The following is a 16,157-nucleotide window of genomic DNA, read 5'->3' as shown; positions in this document are numbered from 1 at the left end:
TGCCACCGCCCCCCCCCCCCCCCACCCTTCTCTACCTCCTCTCTGCTCCCTGCTTGAATCACTTCCAGGATGGCTTTTGCTTTTTGTCTGGATCGGTTGAAGATTGAGAGACTCTTGAGAGGGGGAAGACAGGGTGCACTAATTGGTCTGTTTGAGCGAAGGAAGAGTTCTAATTGGAATATGACTACAAGTGCTTTTTACACCAGTTAGAAACAGCAACGGGGAAGTGGTCCTGGAGGGAAAGGTCAGGCTCGGTTCTGTTCCCGCTGAAAGGATGCAAATTGTTTGCAGTCCAGCTGAGTTTTTGATGCAAATTGGCCCTGCCAGAAAGGTTCTGCATTGTATTCTGAGGGCATTGTGAGCCTGGCCCTGGTTCCCGAGGGAGTGACCCCTTTTTGGAAGTCAGATTCATGATGACTATTGTGAGGGTGTTGGTCCGCCCATCATTGCTGATTACAGAGAGGTTTGTGGGGAGAGAAGTGCTTTTCTAATCACGGTGGCTACATGACTTGCTCACTGATGGCTCAGGCGGTTACTGGGGCCATAGGGCCTCTTGGAGCGAGTTTCTCAGGAAGACGAAGCAGCTGTTGGAAGGAAGGACCCCAACTGATGCCCTGCATTCCTGGGCCTCAGTGGGGCTGACAGAGCTCCGTGGGCCCCTCTGTGAGAGCTGGTCTCAGAGGGAGATGCTGCATGGCCTTGGGCCCACTCAGGTGCCCGTGGCCCTGGGGAAGAGATTTACTAAAATATTTATCAAATGCAGAGGCTGCTAGCCTATAATGTTTCTTAAGTTTCTATTTTTCTCTCCCTTGTTCGGTTCTCTTCCGAGCCCCAGTGTTTGTGGTCTGGGAAAGGCTGAAGGCCATGGCCTCAGGGACCTGCTGATTCAGGTGCAGAGCAAAAAGGAGGCATTCCTGTTCTTCACAGCGGCCGCAGGGCCACTGAGATGCGGAGCTATGCCCCCTTCTGTCCCAAGAGTGGCTGTTGGGGCTGGTGCAAGGAATGCCCATCCACTCCGCTAGAAAGAGCCCGGGCCATGTGTTGCGTGATCGCCTGGTCTGTGTTTAGTTCCCAGCCTACGCTCAGAACAGTGGAAGCCCACCGAGTCTCAGTTTCCCTGTCCGTAAATAACTGGTCAAGTCACTTCTCGGGAAGTGGGCCATCTAGTAGAAAACGGGGCTGATCGAGCAAACCTGGGTCTTTATGCAGGTTTTGCTGCCAGAACCCCTCTTGAGTCCACTACCTCACGTGAAAGTGGAGGTTATCTTGCCTCATAGGGTTGATGGGAGGAATCAATTGCAACAGTAAATTTGTAAAGCCAGGTCCGGCTCTTGGGACATAGTGGCTACTCTATGAATAGTAATGGTAGCTCAGCATTTTACACATATTAACTCACATATTTCTCATACAGCCCTAGGAGGTAGGTACTGTTAGTACTCAGTTGTACAGATGAGTAAACTGAGGCAGGCCTAGAAACTTGTCAGTATCTGATAACAAGTAAGTGGAGAAGCCCAGGTTTGTTTGTTTTTATTTTTATACTTTTGTTATGGGCAATTTCAAGCATATATAAAAATAGAATAATACGACACACCTCATGGAGCTATTGACCAGTTTCTGTAAGCCAGCACATGGCCACTCTTGTTCATCCATCTCTGCTGCCCCCACCCCCAGCCATCCTCTCGTGCACACACACATTGGGTCGTTTTGCAGCAAGACAGCACGTGAGATTAAGGTTCAGACAGTCTGGCTCCAGCATCCATGCTCTTCATCATTAAGATCTATTATCTCTTAATAAATACTGATTTCCTTCTCACCACTCTCGCCGTCTAAAGAAGCCTTTCCTGCCCAGGTATGTGTGAACAGTCCTTACTGGACAGTGGTCATGAACTGCCTCGGACGCCATCTTAGGCCATGAGTTCGGCTTTGTCCACTTGGTACCTAACAGCCCGCTCAGTCTCTCATGTGTTGCTTGCTGGGCCAGGACCCTCAACCCCGTAGCATTCCAGGAGAAATATCTGTTTTGTGGGTTCCTTATTACAACATCTTGGCATTCTTGCCAAGGACATTTGGGGTATGGTGTGAGAAGAGCGTGTGCTCTGGGAACTCATAACTCAGCCACTTTCTAGTCAGATAACCTCAGTCAGGTCCCATAACCTGAGCTGCAGTTAACCCACATAGATCAAGTAAGGTTCATTTTACTATGTGGAGGCTGTTGGGAGGATGAATAGGAAAAAGGCATGACATCGCTCCTGAAACCTTGTAGATGCTCAGTAAGTGGCCATTCCTTTCCTTCTTGTCAAACTTCACAGAACGTACATCAAGGCCTGCCTCCCAAGGCTCTCCTTGCCGGGCCGACACAACACCATCCACTGTGTAACAGATCCTTTAGGTGCTCCTGGCTCTTATTTTCACTCACTGTTTTCCTCTTTGTTGTCTGTCAGGGGGCCTAGTGAATTTGATCTGGATTTTCAAGAGAAGGCAATTACCAGACAGGCTTGGTGAAAGCAGGCTGAAAATGGACTTTTAAAAACGTTAACACAACTTTGATGTGAACCACCTCCTGGCCAGGAGGAGATGCCAATTTACTGCGGGTAGAATTTAACAATTCCCAGGGTAAATAGTACTCCCATGTGGGTGCCCCAGTAATGATGTGAGACACCAGCTTTCACATTATTCCAAGTTATTCAGCAGCTTCAAGGCAAAACTGAATGATTTATTAGGAGTTTCACAGAAAGTCATGCTGGGGTTTGAAGAGCAAATTCCCAAAGAGGAATTGGGTTAGAAACAGGAATAGAAACCGTTGTCATTGGTTTAAAAGGTGTCACTTGATGTGTTTTAAAAAATCATGATGCGAAGATGTATTTGTGTTTCTCCTGGTTCTGAAGCTACCAGCTTTCGCTCCTTGCCTGACAGTTCAAGCAGAGCAGCCCACACCTTTCCTCCATGCCTCCTCATGAGGAAATAGGAAGTGTGCTGTCAGACTCACCTGTACTTTGGAGATGGGGACACCCGCCGCAGGGTTGTTAGGAAGATGGACGGGATGATCGTCCTTCCCTTTCCCCCACAAAGGATCTCACATCATTTTTTACCTGTTGGAGGCAGAAAAAGAAGGAAATCTCTTAGAACTGTGGCTCTTAGATTTCTTTTTGGAAATCTACCATCATATTATATGTGCGTGTATGTATTTGTGTGTGTGTGTATTCCTTTGTAGCCCTGTATAGAAAATGTCCCATGTGGTCTGTCCTCCTAAAGATGTCTGCCTTACTTTTTTTTTTTTCCAATGAGATTTATTTTTTTATTATGTTAGACACCATACAGTACATCATTAGTTTTTGATGTAGTGTTCCATGAGTCATTGTTTGCGTGTAACACCCAGTGCTCCACGCAATACGTGCCCTCCTTAATACCCATCACTGGGCTAACCCATCCCCCCACCCTCCTCCCCTCTAGAACCCTCATTTTGTTTCTCGGAGTTCATAGTCTCTCATGCTTCGTCTCCCCCCTCCAATTTCCCCCCCTTCATTTTCCCCTTCTTTCTCCTAATGTCTTCCTTGCTATCCCTTATGTTCCACAAATAAGTGAAACCATATGATAATTGACTTTCTCTGCTTGACTTATTTCACTTAGCATAATCTCCTCCAGTCCCAACCATGTTGATGCCAAAGTTGGGTATTCATCCTTTCTGATGGCTGAGTAATATTCCATTGTACATATGGACCACATCTTCTTTATCCATTCGTCTATTGAAGTGTCTGCCTTACCTTGAATGCAATTTTTGACCCTAGGAGCCATCTCTAATTCTGTGTTCTCTACAGTATTTGCCACAGACTTGGTTAAGCATGAATAAATGAGGTACAGAATCTTAAGATCAAGGAAATATATGAGTAGTTTCCTCATGACTCTCTCAGGATATCTGTACTCAAATTGGGTGAGGGTTTACACGTCCTCTGGATTCTTGTCCCAGTTTCCCTCAGGCTTCCAAGATCAAGGAAGAGCACTTATGTCTGTAGGATTCGCCTCACCCGCTCTATCAGGCCTAATTTTTCTTATGGGGCTTTGAGCAGTTTAGTAGTCAGTCTGTCCTCTTCTATTCTGAGTATTTTCTCATTATTCTACAAGGAAAATGTCTCCGACTTCAGTGTATTTCAGTTGGGTCATCTGTATTATCTCCCTGCCTGCCAGTCCTCTGGAAAGGAGCCAGTCTTTTCAAGAAGCTTTTAATCCCTTAAGCTGTTGAGTAATAATTTAAGGAAAGTAGACCAGAGTGAGCATTGGGATGCTCAGTACTGCCATGGGTAAGGATCTCTCTCCTTCCCTTGTTGTTGACTTCCTCATTATTATATGCAGGCTGTCTATCTTTGAACCTTCCTAGGAAAGACACCTATCTCCACCTGTGAATATTCCTTTTCCAACTGAAACAAAGCACAGCTGTCCACACACTGATCACCTCAATTCTTTGAGAAAGCATATTAAGCCTTTTGGGATTAGGCCTAACTCACAAGGCACCAACTCATGTGGACTGGAGTAAATGCATAAAGCCCATCGTGGACTCCTTTTGCGAGGCCCTCCATCTTGAAATACCTCTGACTCTAGCTGCATTACTGGCTCAGTTGAAGTTCTTCCCATCCATTCATCTACCCAGATTTTCTAGAAACATTGAAATTCCCAGTCCTCTCAGACTGGCCATAGCAGCAATTTTAACATTAGCTAAACAGTTATAAAATGAGCATGCCATAAGGGGCAAAGGCTGACATATACTAGGAACGTAATAATAAATGATATGATCATGGATATGTATGTTGCCAACAACATAGCTTCAAAATAGATAAAGCAAGTGACAATGGACACACTAGAAATAGATCAACAGTTTTAGTTGCAGATTTTAATATACACCTTTCAGAAATGGATGAACCAGCTGAAAAGAGCAAAGATAGAAGATTTGAATGATAAAATTAATCATCTTGATCTAGTAGATAAATACAGATCTTTTCACTCAACAGAGAATGAATATTTTTTAAGAGCACACATGGAACATTAATAAAAATTGGCTTAAAATTTTTCAAATTTGATGAAAAATATAAACCCACAGATTCAGGAAGTTCAACACTCCAAGCAAGATAAACACACAAAAAACCACACCTAGGCACCTCAAGGTCAGATGCTGAGAACCAAAAGTGAATTGTTACAGAGGTAGAAATCAGGCCTCAGATGTCTCCTCTCTTGCGTTTAGCACTAGAAGATTGATGCTGACAAAATTCTCAGGAGGAAAAAGCGCTACCCAAACTACTTTTGTGTTTTCCTTTGTATATTCATTTAGCAAATATTTATAGTACAACTAGGTGCCAGGTACTGTTCTGGGCATTGAAATACACCAATGAACAAAACAGACACATATTCCTGACCAGTCTCCATTCCAGTAAGAGAATGTATCAAACTACCACTTCTGCGTGTATGTAATGCACACAAACATGGGAAAATTAAGGAATATATCTCTCATGACCATTTTGTGAAAAAGCTATAAGAAGATAAAGTCCAAACAATCAGGAGATAAATGGAGGAACTACAGCAGAAGAATTTGCTGTAAGGCGAAGAAGGATTAAGTGTGGAAGTTATGGATACAAAAACACTGTAACAGAAGTTGGAGGTAGGAGGAGAAGGTAAGAAGTGGCATAAGTATTCTGAATTCCTGCTCTCATTAGGAGTAAAAATTATTTCAAGTTTATAATTTAAAGTATAAGGGTAAGTACTGAAAGAATAAGTAGAAATAATATAATCAGCTAATTTAGTGGAAGGGGGAGTATGAAGAAGTAAAAGCATACTATTATTTTGTCATATTTATTTATTATTTATTTATTTATGTTTGAGAGAGAAAAGCATGAGCAGGCAAGGGGCAGAGGGAGAGAGAGAGAATCTTAAGCAGGCTCCACACACAGCATGGAGCCCAACACAGGGCTCAATCTCATGACCCTGAGATCATGACCTAGCCAAAATCAATTGTCTGATGCTTAATCAACTGAGCCATCCAGGTGCCCTGTCATCATTTTTATATGGCGTCATTAGATAGACACTAATGAAAAGGAGATTAATAAATAAAGGTAACCACTTAAAGGTAAGACGAAATAAAAACCTTTAAAATGATCGAACACATACATGAGCAAAGGAAGTTAAGTCACATACTGGAAATTATTTTAAAGCATCGATGGAAATAAAAAGTAAAATATGATGACAGAAACAAAATCAAAGAGCTGTCTCTGTAAATATAAGTGGCCTGGATATACTTAGAGAAAAAGTCTCAAATAGGATTATAAGGAAAACCCAAGTATTCATCATATAAAAAAGATATACTTTAAAGTGATCTGAGACCACTGAAACTAGAAGGATGGGCAAAAAGTAGATTAGTGATACATGCAGAAAATGACAATATGGTTAACAGTGCTGGGAGGAGAATTTATAGCCTTAAATATTTGTACCAAGAAACAGGAGAACATGAAATTGTCTAGGAAACTAGAAGAAAGCAGTATTCACACCTCACTGTTAAAGTTGAATGGGAGCAAAAAGCATAGAAGAGATAAAGAATGATAGAGTATATAATTCAAGATGGAGATCTAAAAATTATGAATATGTACAAGTTTTTCTTTTTTATAACAATTTCCATATATATGTATATATATATTGTTTTAAAATTGCAGTTAGCCATACAGTGTAATATTAGTTTCAGATGTACAATTTAGTGATTCATCCTTTCCATACACCACCCGGTGCTCATCACAGTAAGTACTCTCCTTAATACCCATCCCCCATCTAGCCCCTCCCCCACCCCCTCCCTCCATCCATCAACCCTCAGTCTGTTCTCTATCATTAACAGTCTCATGGTTTGCCTCCCTCTCTTTTTTCCCTTCCTCTATGTTCATCTGTTTTGTTTCTTAAACCCCGCATATGAGTGAAATCAATGGTTTTTGTCTTTCTCTGACTTATTTCGCTTAGCATAATACACTCTAGCTCTATTCATGTTGTTGCAAATGGCAGATTTTATTCTTTTGGATGGCTCTGTAATATTCCATTGTACATAAATACCACATCTTCTTTATCCATTCATCAGCTCATGGACATTTGGGCTCTTTCCATAGTCTGGCTATTGTTGATAATGCTGTTCTAAATATTGGGGTGCATATACTCCTTTGAATCAGTATCTTTGTATCCTTTGGGTAAATACCTAGTAGTGCAATTACTGGGTGGTAGGGTAGTTTTATTTTTAACTTTTTGAGGAACCTCCATACTGTCTTCCACGGTGGCTGCACCAGGTAAAATGTTCAAGTTTTTCTTAACAGAAATTACGAGAAGTACAAGGGGTGACAGACAGAAACATACTAGTAAGTGGAGACTTTTGTTCACCATTTTCAGCCCATGACAGAGCAAGTGAATAAAAGATAAAGTTTAGAAGACCCACACATAATAAAATAACTCTGACTCTTATATATCAAATTCTTGGCTTTTTTTTTAAGTTTCAGAAACATTTATAAAAATTGTGTTACTTATTTACTTATTTAATGTTTATCTACTTCCTCTAAATCATGAGCTCAATGAAATGGGAAAGGAACTTGTCTTGTTAACCCTATTTTCTCAGGAGCTAACAGAGGTGACCAGTAAATATTTTCAAATAAGTGAGAGAACACTTGGTTCACAAAAGAAAAATACAAATGGCCAGCAAGTCCAAGGGGGGAAAAAAGTGCAACTTTATAAACAAAGGTATTTCTGTTTAAATAATATTAGAATACCATCTTACCTGTCAAAATGGCAAAACTTAACATGCTCTAAATCCTTGCTTTCTACATAAATGCAAACCTCGATAATGTGTCAACCCTGCAAAATGTCAAGCAGAATAGATAACAGAAGTAGTTCTTTGCAGTTCCTAATCCCCTCATGCAAACATCCTAGGTGAGCCGTGACCTTGAGGAAGTGTCCTCCTTGTGTTATGTCATATTCTAACTTTTCCCTTATTTCAGTGGGTGGCATAGCCTGAGGCAGGATGCATATCATCCTGATAGGCCCACAACAGAGGCTGAGCCACTCCCGAACAGCCCCCAGGAGCCCTGTGCTTAGCTGTTCTTGCCCCTCACCGTCAGTCTGCCCCACTCTGAAGCTCTCCCCCAGTGGAGCATCTCCCCAGGCTGGCATTTAGCTTATGGCTGACATGTAAATTTGCTACCTGGAACTCAGAGGATATTTCCATAAAGCTATAAATGTACATATTTCTAGAAAGGTCTATAGAGAACTGGTTCAATCTCCTATCTCTTCCTGCAGCACCCTCATAGATTCTGATTAAGTATCTAAGATTAGGACTCCAGCCTGCAGTTGGAGAAGATGGGCCCCAAATATTGGTATTAATAAAACAAAAAAAGCAGGAGAAAAAAGGATTTTGAAGAAAATTCCACATCCAAATAAGGATATCTTACTGCACTTCCTCCTTCAAGTTCCGCTTAGGATTTGACCCCCTGCCTTCTAGTCTAACCACGTGCAGTAATGGTAAGAACTAATCTCAGCTACGTCCAGTGTGATGATTTGAGTCCATGTGCCCGAAATACCATGGGTTGGGGCATATGCCCACATCCCAGTTCTTCACTGGGTAAGAATGATGACAAGTCCAGATGTCATGCTAAACCCTTACAACCACATGAGTCCCTGATGCGTTGGCTCAGACTATGATTATTTGAATAAAGACCTCTGGTTAATGATGGTGAGCTAAGCACCTGCTCCCTCCTGATGGTAAAACAATGAAGGAAAACGGAATTCCCCGGATGAAGAGAAAGTGAGCAGAGTTAAGAAGAACTACACCTGGTAAGACGGAAAGCAAATGGTTGTGTGGTAACTGGCTTAGCAGACCTGAGCTCATGATGCTGATAGGAAAGCACGAACAGAGGCTTTTGAAGACCAGATCCAGAGGAGGTTACAGACCCACTGTTGTATCCCTTTCAGGTTAGGAGTGGCAGTGGACGCCTCCCTCCAGAAAACCACTACAGTAGTTACAAGAACTAATGACTGAAAACACATTTTTTAAGACCTCTGGTTGTGCTTAGATCTCTAAAGTTTTAGCATCTAAAACACCACTAAATGAACATGTATAGGGTTTCTTGGTGTTTGCATTAAACTCAATTAACTACTACAGCCTGTGGGTCAAATCCAGCCTGCCATCTGTTTTTGAACAGATGGAGAGCTAAGAATAGCTACTTTTTTTTTTTAAATTAAACTTTCTATTGAGAGATAATTGTAGATTCAAATGCAGTTGTAAGAAGTAATACAGAGAGAGCCTGTGAACACTTTACCTGTGTCCCCCCAACATTACCTTTTCCAAACCTGTAGCGCGGAATCCTAGGACAACCAGCATACAGATGTTGGCACAGTCACGATACAGGTCAGCAGGATGCTCACGGGCTCCGTTTATAGCCACACCTGCTTCCTTTCTGGCCCTGCTCCCTCCTCGCACCAGGGCAACCGCTAATCTGGTTTTGTCATTTTGTCATTTCAAGAAAGTTTTGCTATATAACAAAATATAACCATTTGGGATTGGCTATTTTTTTGCTCAGCATAATTCCCTGGAGAGTCCTCTAGGTTTTGTATGAATCAGTTGGTTTTTTTATTGCTGGCTGCTATTCCATGGTTTGGATTACCCCGTTTTTTTAGAATTGTTTTTATTTTTTATAATAAAAAAAAGAATTGTTTTTTAATAGCATTTAGTTACATTGTTTATAGTGGCATGGATTTATAGAAGATGTTTAAGATTGGTTGGTAACTTAGTCTTAATTAGATTTTCTTTTAAAATTGAGGCTAGGAGAACTAGTTATGAGTTAAAGAATATTTCAGGGGACTCCTGGGTGGCTCAGTTGGTTAAACATCTGCCTTCTGCTCAGGTCATGATCCTGAGGTCCTGGGATCAAGCCCCACATTGGGCTCCCTGCTCAGCGGGGAGCCTGCTTCTCCCTCTCCCTCTGCTGCTCCCCCTGCTCATGCTCTCTCTCAAATAAATGAATAAAACCTTTAAAAAAAAAAGAATATTTCAGGATACCATGTTGGCTATAAACTCAAAAGCTACACCGATATCAATTCTATAAACAGCAAATACGAATGTAACTTATTTAAGCCTATTAGTTCACATTTCAAAAAAGCACCCTCATTTTTTATTGTTTTTAAAGATTTTATTTATTTATTTGACAGAGACAAAGCGAGAGAGGGAACACAAGCAGGGGGAGCAGCAGAGGGAGAGGGAGAAGCAGGCTTCCCGCTGAGCAGGGAGCCTGATGCGGGGCTCGATCCCAGGACCCTGGGATCATGACCTGAGCCGAAGGCAGACGCTTAATGACTGAGCCGCCCAGGCGCCCCACACCCTCATTTTTTAAAGCCGAATATTATAAGTGGTTCTTGAAAGTCTATTGTGGACATGATAATACTGAGTCCAACTAGTTGGGGGCTTTAGGGTGAATTTATGTGACCATCCAATTCAGAGTCTCATTTAGAGTTAAAAATCAAACTGTGTTAACAAAAAAAGTTACAGAGGCGCCTGGGTGGCTCCGTTGGTTAAGCGTCTGCCTTCGGCTCAGGTCATGATCCCAGGGTCCTGGGATTGAGCCCTGAATCGGGCTCCCTGCTCAGCGAGGAGTCTGCTTCTCCCTCTGTCCCTCCCCCCGCTCGTGCTCTCTCTCTCTCTCAAATAAATAAAAACTTCAAAAACAACAACAACAAAGTTACAATCACAGGTATAGCATCATCAGTTCCTTAGAGAACCCAACTCCCAAAGCTCTCATCATCCCATTATCCTCCCGTTTTGCTTTCACTTACCCGTACCCTTCTTGTAAAGAAGCACAAAATATACAAGTTCACCAAAATTCTGAAAGTCCCAGTTTGTGCCACACTGAATGATAGGAGCTTTGGCATTTGACATTACAAAGTCACTTTTCAGTGAAATACTTTCTCCACTCTGGGTCAAGGCGAGGGAAGACGGGAAGAATAAGACTGCCAAGTGCAGTCTCGAGCTGCGAGCTACCCAGACAGTGGTGTGCGCACCCCCAAGGCGCCCTTCGCGGGGCTGCAATATGCGCTGCTCAGCCCCGACCCAAAGTCCTTAGGAAGAGAGGGTCCCGGGAGGGCAATGCCCACTGCAGCTCCAGGCTGACTTGAAGCGGGGCTCTGCACTAGCAATTGCCTTTTCTCTCTGCCCAGTTCTGCCAAGACCAGTTCGTAATTTTCTTTTCCCTTTGTCCAGTGCTGCCAAGATTCCAACTCTGTTTTTGCTTTGAAAATCTTTTCCAGCTTCTAGAAGCTGCCTGAGTTCCTGGGCTCCGTGGTCCCCTTTCTCCACCTTCGCAGCCAGCGACACTGCATCTCTCTGCTCCCGCTGCTGCAGCCATTTCTCTCCCCTGGACTTCGTTTTGCACTTATTTCTTTAATCACTCACCGGCGGAAGGACATCTGTGTTGTTTCCAGTTTGGGGTTATTATGAAAAAAGCTGCTATGAACACTCATGGCTAGGTGTGTGTGTGTGTGTGTGTGTGTGAACATAAGTCTTCACTTCCCTGGGATTGATGCCAGGGAGTGCAATCGCTACATCATACGGTAGCTGCCAAACTGTTTTCCAAAGTAGCGGCACCACTTCACATTCCTACCAGCAGTGTGATCCAGTTTCTCTGTGTTCTTGCCAGCATTTCATGTTGTCACTATTTTTTAATTTTTAATTCTGATAGATGTGTAGTGATATCTTATTGTGGTTTTAATTTGCATTTCCCTAATGGCCGATAATGTTGAACATCTTTTTATGTGCCTATTTGCAGTCTGTATACATTCTCTTCAATGAAATGTGTCTTCATGTCTTTCACCCATATTCTAAATGGATTTTTTGCTGTTGAGTTTGGAGAACTTTTCATACATTCTACATGTTCTTTTTCAGATATGTGGTTTGCAAATATTTTCTCCCAGTAGCTTTTTTTTCCCTTTAAAGTATGTATTTTATTTAGAGAGTGAGAGTGTGGGCAGGGGGAGGGGCAGAGGCAGAGGGAGAAGGAGAGGGAGAGAAGCAGACTGCCCTCTGAGCACCAAGCCCCAAGCAGGGCTCAATCTCATGACCCTGAGATCATGACCTGAGCCCAAATAGAGTCGGTTGCTTAACCTAACCCACTGAACCACCCAGGCCCTCCAGGTTTTTTTTTTTTTTCCTTAACAGGGCCCTTAGTGGAGCAAATGTTTTTAATTTTGATGACTTCTAATTTATCAATTTTTCCTTTTATGGATTGTGCTTTTCCTTCATGTGTAGGAACTCTTATAGGTCCCATAGCTTTTTTCCTATGTTTTTGTCCTAAAAATTTTATAGTTTTATATTTAAGCCCATCATCCATTTTTGTATAATTTTACAATTTGTTAATTACTAAAAAAAAGTTGATTTTTGTATAAAGTATGAGACTTAACATGTCTTATGTCTTGCTTACTTTTCCTATATATTTAGTCTTCAAATTGGATAGACTGAATCTTCTTTACTCTTTTTCGTAATTGCTTTAGTTATTCTAGTTCATTTGCCTTTCCATATAAATTTTAGAATAATCTTGTCTAAGTCTACCAAAAAAATTTTGCTGATATTTTGACAGGACTGTGTAAACCTATATATTGATTTTGGGAAAACTGAGATCGTTCCTATGAGTCTTCCAATCCGTCATTATAACTCTCATTTATTTAAATCTTCTTTCACTTCTTTCTCAGTGTTCCAGTATACAAGTCCTGCATGTGTTTTGTTAGATTTACACCTACTTTCATTTATTTGAATGCTTGTAAATAATATTATATTTTTAACTTCAATGGCCACGTGTTCATTGCTGGTATATAGAAATAACAATTGATTTCTGTATGTTTCTCTTGTGTCCTACAAGCTTGCTGACCTCACCTCTTACTCCTAAGACTTCTTTTGTAGATTTCTTGGGACTTTCTACAGACAATCATGTCATCTGCAAATAGGGAAAGTTTTGTTCCTTCGTTTCTGATCTGGATACCTTTTTTCTTTTCTTCACTTATCGCACTGACTAGAACTTCCAGCACTGTGTTCGTAAAAGTGGTGAGAACGGACATACTTGCTGTGGTCCTGAGCGTTCTTTCACCTTTAAGTAAAATATTATCCATAGGTTTTTTTTGGTAAATGTTATTTATCAAGTTGAGAAAGTTTCCTTCTATTACTATTTTTCTGAGTTTTTTAGATCATGAAATGGTGTTTAATTTTGTCAATGTTATTTCTTCATTAGTCGATACGAACATAGGATTTTTCTTCCTTAGTCTTCGTATGTCTTTAGGCAGATTACACTGATTTTTGAATATTGAAACAGGCTTGAATCCCTGGAATAAATCTTAATCACGGTGTATAATTCCTTTTATATAGTACTGAATTCTATTTGCGAATCTTTTGTTAAGGATTTTTACATCTATATTCTCAAGGGATCCTGGCCTGTACTTTTTGATACTGTCTTTGTCTAGTTTGGGGATCATGGTAATGTTAGCTTATGAAATAATTGGGAAATTTTCTATTTTCTGGTAAAGATTGTGTAGAATTTGTGCTAATTCTTATTCAAACTTTTATTAGAATTTTCTAGTGAAAACACGTGGGCCTGGAGATTTCTTTTTTGATAGTTTTAAAATTATGAACTCGGTTTCCTCAACAGTTTTAGGGTTATTCAAGTGATCTATTTGATATTGGTGGGTTGTGGCAGTTTGTGTTTTTCAGGGACTTTGTCCATTTGAACTAAGTTGTCACATAAATATTTGTGTTCGCAGCATTCATAATAGTGTTGTTCACAGCATTCCCTTATTATCCTTTTGATTTCTGCAGAGTTTCAGTATGTCTCCTGTTTCATTCCTGATATTGGTAATTTGTGTCTTCCTTTTTTTTTTCCTTTGTCAGTCTTGCTAGAGATTTATCAGTTTTATTGATTTTTTAAAAAAAGAATCAGCTCTTTGTTTCCCTGATTTTTTTTACTGTTTTTCTGCTTTCAGTTTTATTGATTTATGCTCTTATCATTTTTATTTCCTTCCTTCTGCCTCCTTTGGATTTATTTTGTTCTTTTTGTTCTAGATGCTTGAGAGAGGAGCTTAGATGATTGATTTGAGACTTTTTCTCTTTCCTAATGTGTTCATTTAGTCTATAAATTTCCCTCTTGTCATTGCTTTAGCTGTTTTGCACAAATTTTATGTTACATTTAATTTCCATTCAAATGGTTCTGTATATTTTTTTAAATTTCCCTTGAGACTTCCCTTTTGGCCCATTGATTATTTAGAATGTTGTTTAGTTTTCAACTGTTTGGAGATTTTCCTGTTATTGATTTTTAGTTCTTTTTTTTCCTATTTTTTATTTTCTAGTTTCTTTCTGTTATTAATATCTAGTTTGATTCTAGTGGGAGAATCTACTGTCTATTATTTTGTTTCTTTTAAATTTGTTGAGGTTTGTTTGATGACTCATGTTGTGACCTTGGCATACGTTGTGAAGGCACTTTGGAAGAATATGTATTCTGCTTGGTGGTGTCATTCATTCATTCATCTATCCATCCATTTATTTAGTTAGTTAGTTTATAGAACTTCCTTAATTCTAATGGTGACCAGTTTTCTTAGTTTTCCTTCATCTGAGAATGTCTTGATTTCCTCTTCATTCCTGAAGGATATTTTCACTGGGTATAATATTCTGGGTTAATGGTTCTTTCTTTCAGCACTTGAAAATATTATGCCATTTACTTCTGGTCTGATGTTTTCTGATTAGAAATCTGGTTTAATTAAAATTGTTTTCTCTTTATAGATATGGTATTATTTCTTTCTTCCTGCTTCCAATATTTTTTCTTTGTTTTTAGTTTTTGGAAGTTCGACTATACTATGTCATAATGTAGATTTCCTTGGGTTTATCCTGTTTGGGGTTTGCTCAGCTTTGGGGGAAGTTTTCAGGCATTATTTCTATGGGCACTTTTTTAACCCTGCCCTTTCTTCTTCTTTCAATACTCCAGTGATACAATTGTTAGGTCTTTTGTTATAGTTTTACACATTTCTGAGATTTTTTTTCTGTTGACTTTTTTTTTCCATTCTATTTTCTTTCTGTTCAAATTGGGTGATTCCTATTGTTCATTGATTTTTTTCCTCTGTCTCCTCCATTCTACTTTAGAGCCCATCCACCCAGTTTTTGTTTGATACTGTATTTCTCAGTTCTAAGACCTCCATTTGGTTTCACTTTATATCTTCCATTTCTTTGCTGAAATTTCCTATATTTTCATTTTTCCAAACATGTTTCTAATTGCTTACTGAGTCATTTTATGATGGCTACTTTAAATCTTTGCCAGATAACTCTAACATCTCTGTCATCTTGCTGTTGTCCTCTATTGATTGTCTTTTCTCAAGTTGAGGTCTTTCTGATTCTTGATATAAGTGAGTTTAGATTGAAACTTGTATGTTGGGGCACTATATTGTGAGACTCTGGATTTTACTTAAATGCTATATTTTGGTAGGCCTGTCCTCACAACTTTTGAGCAGAGAAATGGGGTAGAGCATCATTACTTCCAGATGTAGTGAAAGTCCAGGTGTTGACTCAGGCTCTGTTAATCGCCAGGGAGAGGGCTTCCTTATCATTGCTGAGTGGGGTGGGAGTTCTGGCTCCCCAGTAGTCTTTTGCTGATACTACCTGGTTGGGAGGGGTAAGGGAGCCTCATTACTGCCTCTTACATGGACTCCAGTGACACTGTTGGGGAAGGGTGGCCTCATTACCACTGAGGCATGGTGAGTATCCTGACTCTCCATGTCCTCCACTGGTATCACCCTACTGGGGAGGGGTAGGGTTGCTTTGTTGCTGCTTCATGGGGGCTCCCCATGTAGTCTCCACTGAAACTGCTGAGGGGGATCCCTCATCACCTGCTGGCAGGGATGGAAGTTCTGCCACCTTACTCAACCTTCTCTGACACCCTGGTAGAGGGTTTGGGACAAGGGTGGAAATCTAGGCTCTCTGTCTACATTTGCTTGTGGAGGTGAGAGTGGGACCAGTTTTTTCTGGGGTGTTTGGCTAAATTAGAGTGATTATTATATTTTTTAAAGATTTTATTTATTCATTTGAGAGAGAGAGACATTACAAGCTGGGGGAGCAGCAGTGGGAGAGGGAGAAGCAG

At 40.6% G+C, this 16,157-nt stretch overlaps 1 protein-coding gene across 2 annotated transcripts in view; it reads left to right on the top strand.

The window, feature by feature from the left end:
• The window catches only part of SMCO4 (single-pass membrane protein with coiled-coil domains 4), a 98,204-nt gene that overhangs the window by 70,578 nt on the left and 11,469 nt on the right, over nt 1–16,157 (top strand). The window lies entirely within an intron of this gene.

The sequence above is a fragment of the Mirounga angustirostris genome, unplaced genomic scaffold (genome assembly GCF_029215605.1).
Source record: "Mirounga angustirostris isolate CCGP_5_RB_7025 unplaced genomic scaffold, mMirAng1.0.hap1 SCAF_13, whole genome shotgun sequence".
Classification (NCBI taxonomy): Eukaryota; Metazoa; Chordata; class Mammalia; order Carnivora; family Phocidae; genus Mirounga; species Mirounga angustirostris.
Note: the sequence above shows the minus strand (reverse complement) of the source record. Positions and strands in the feature narration are given on the sequence as shown.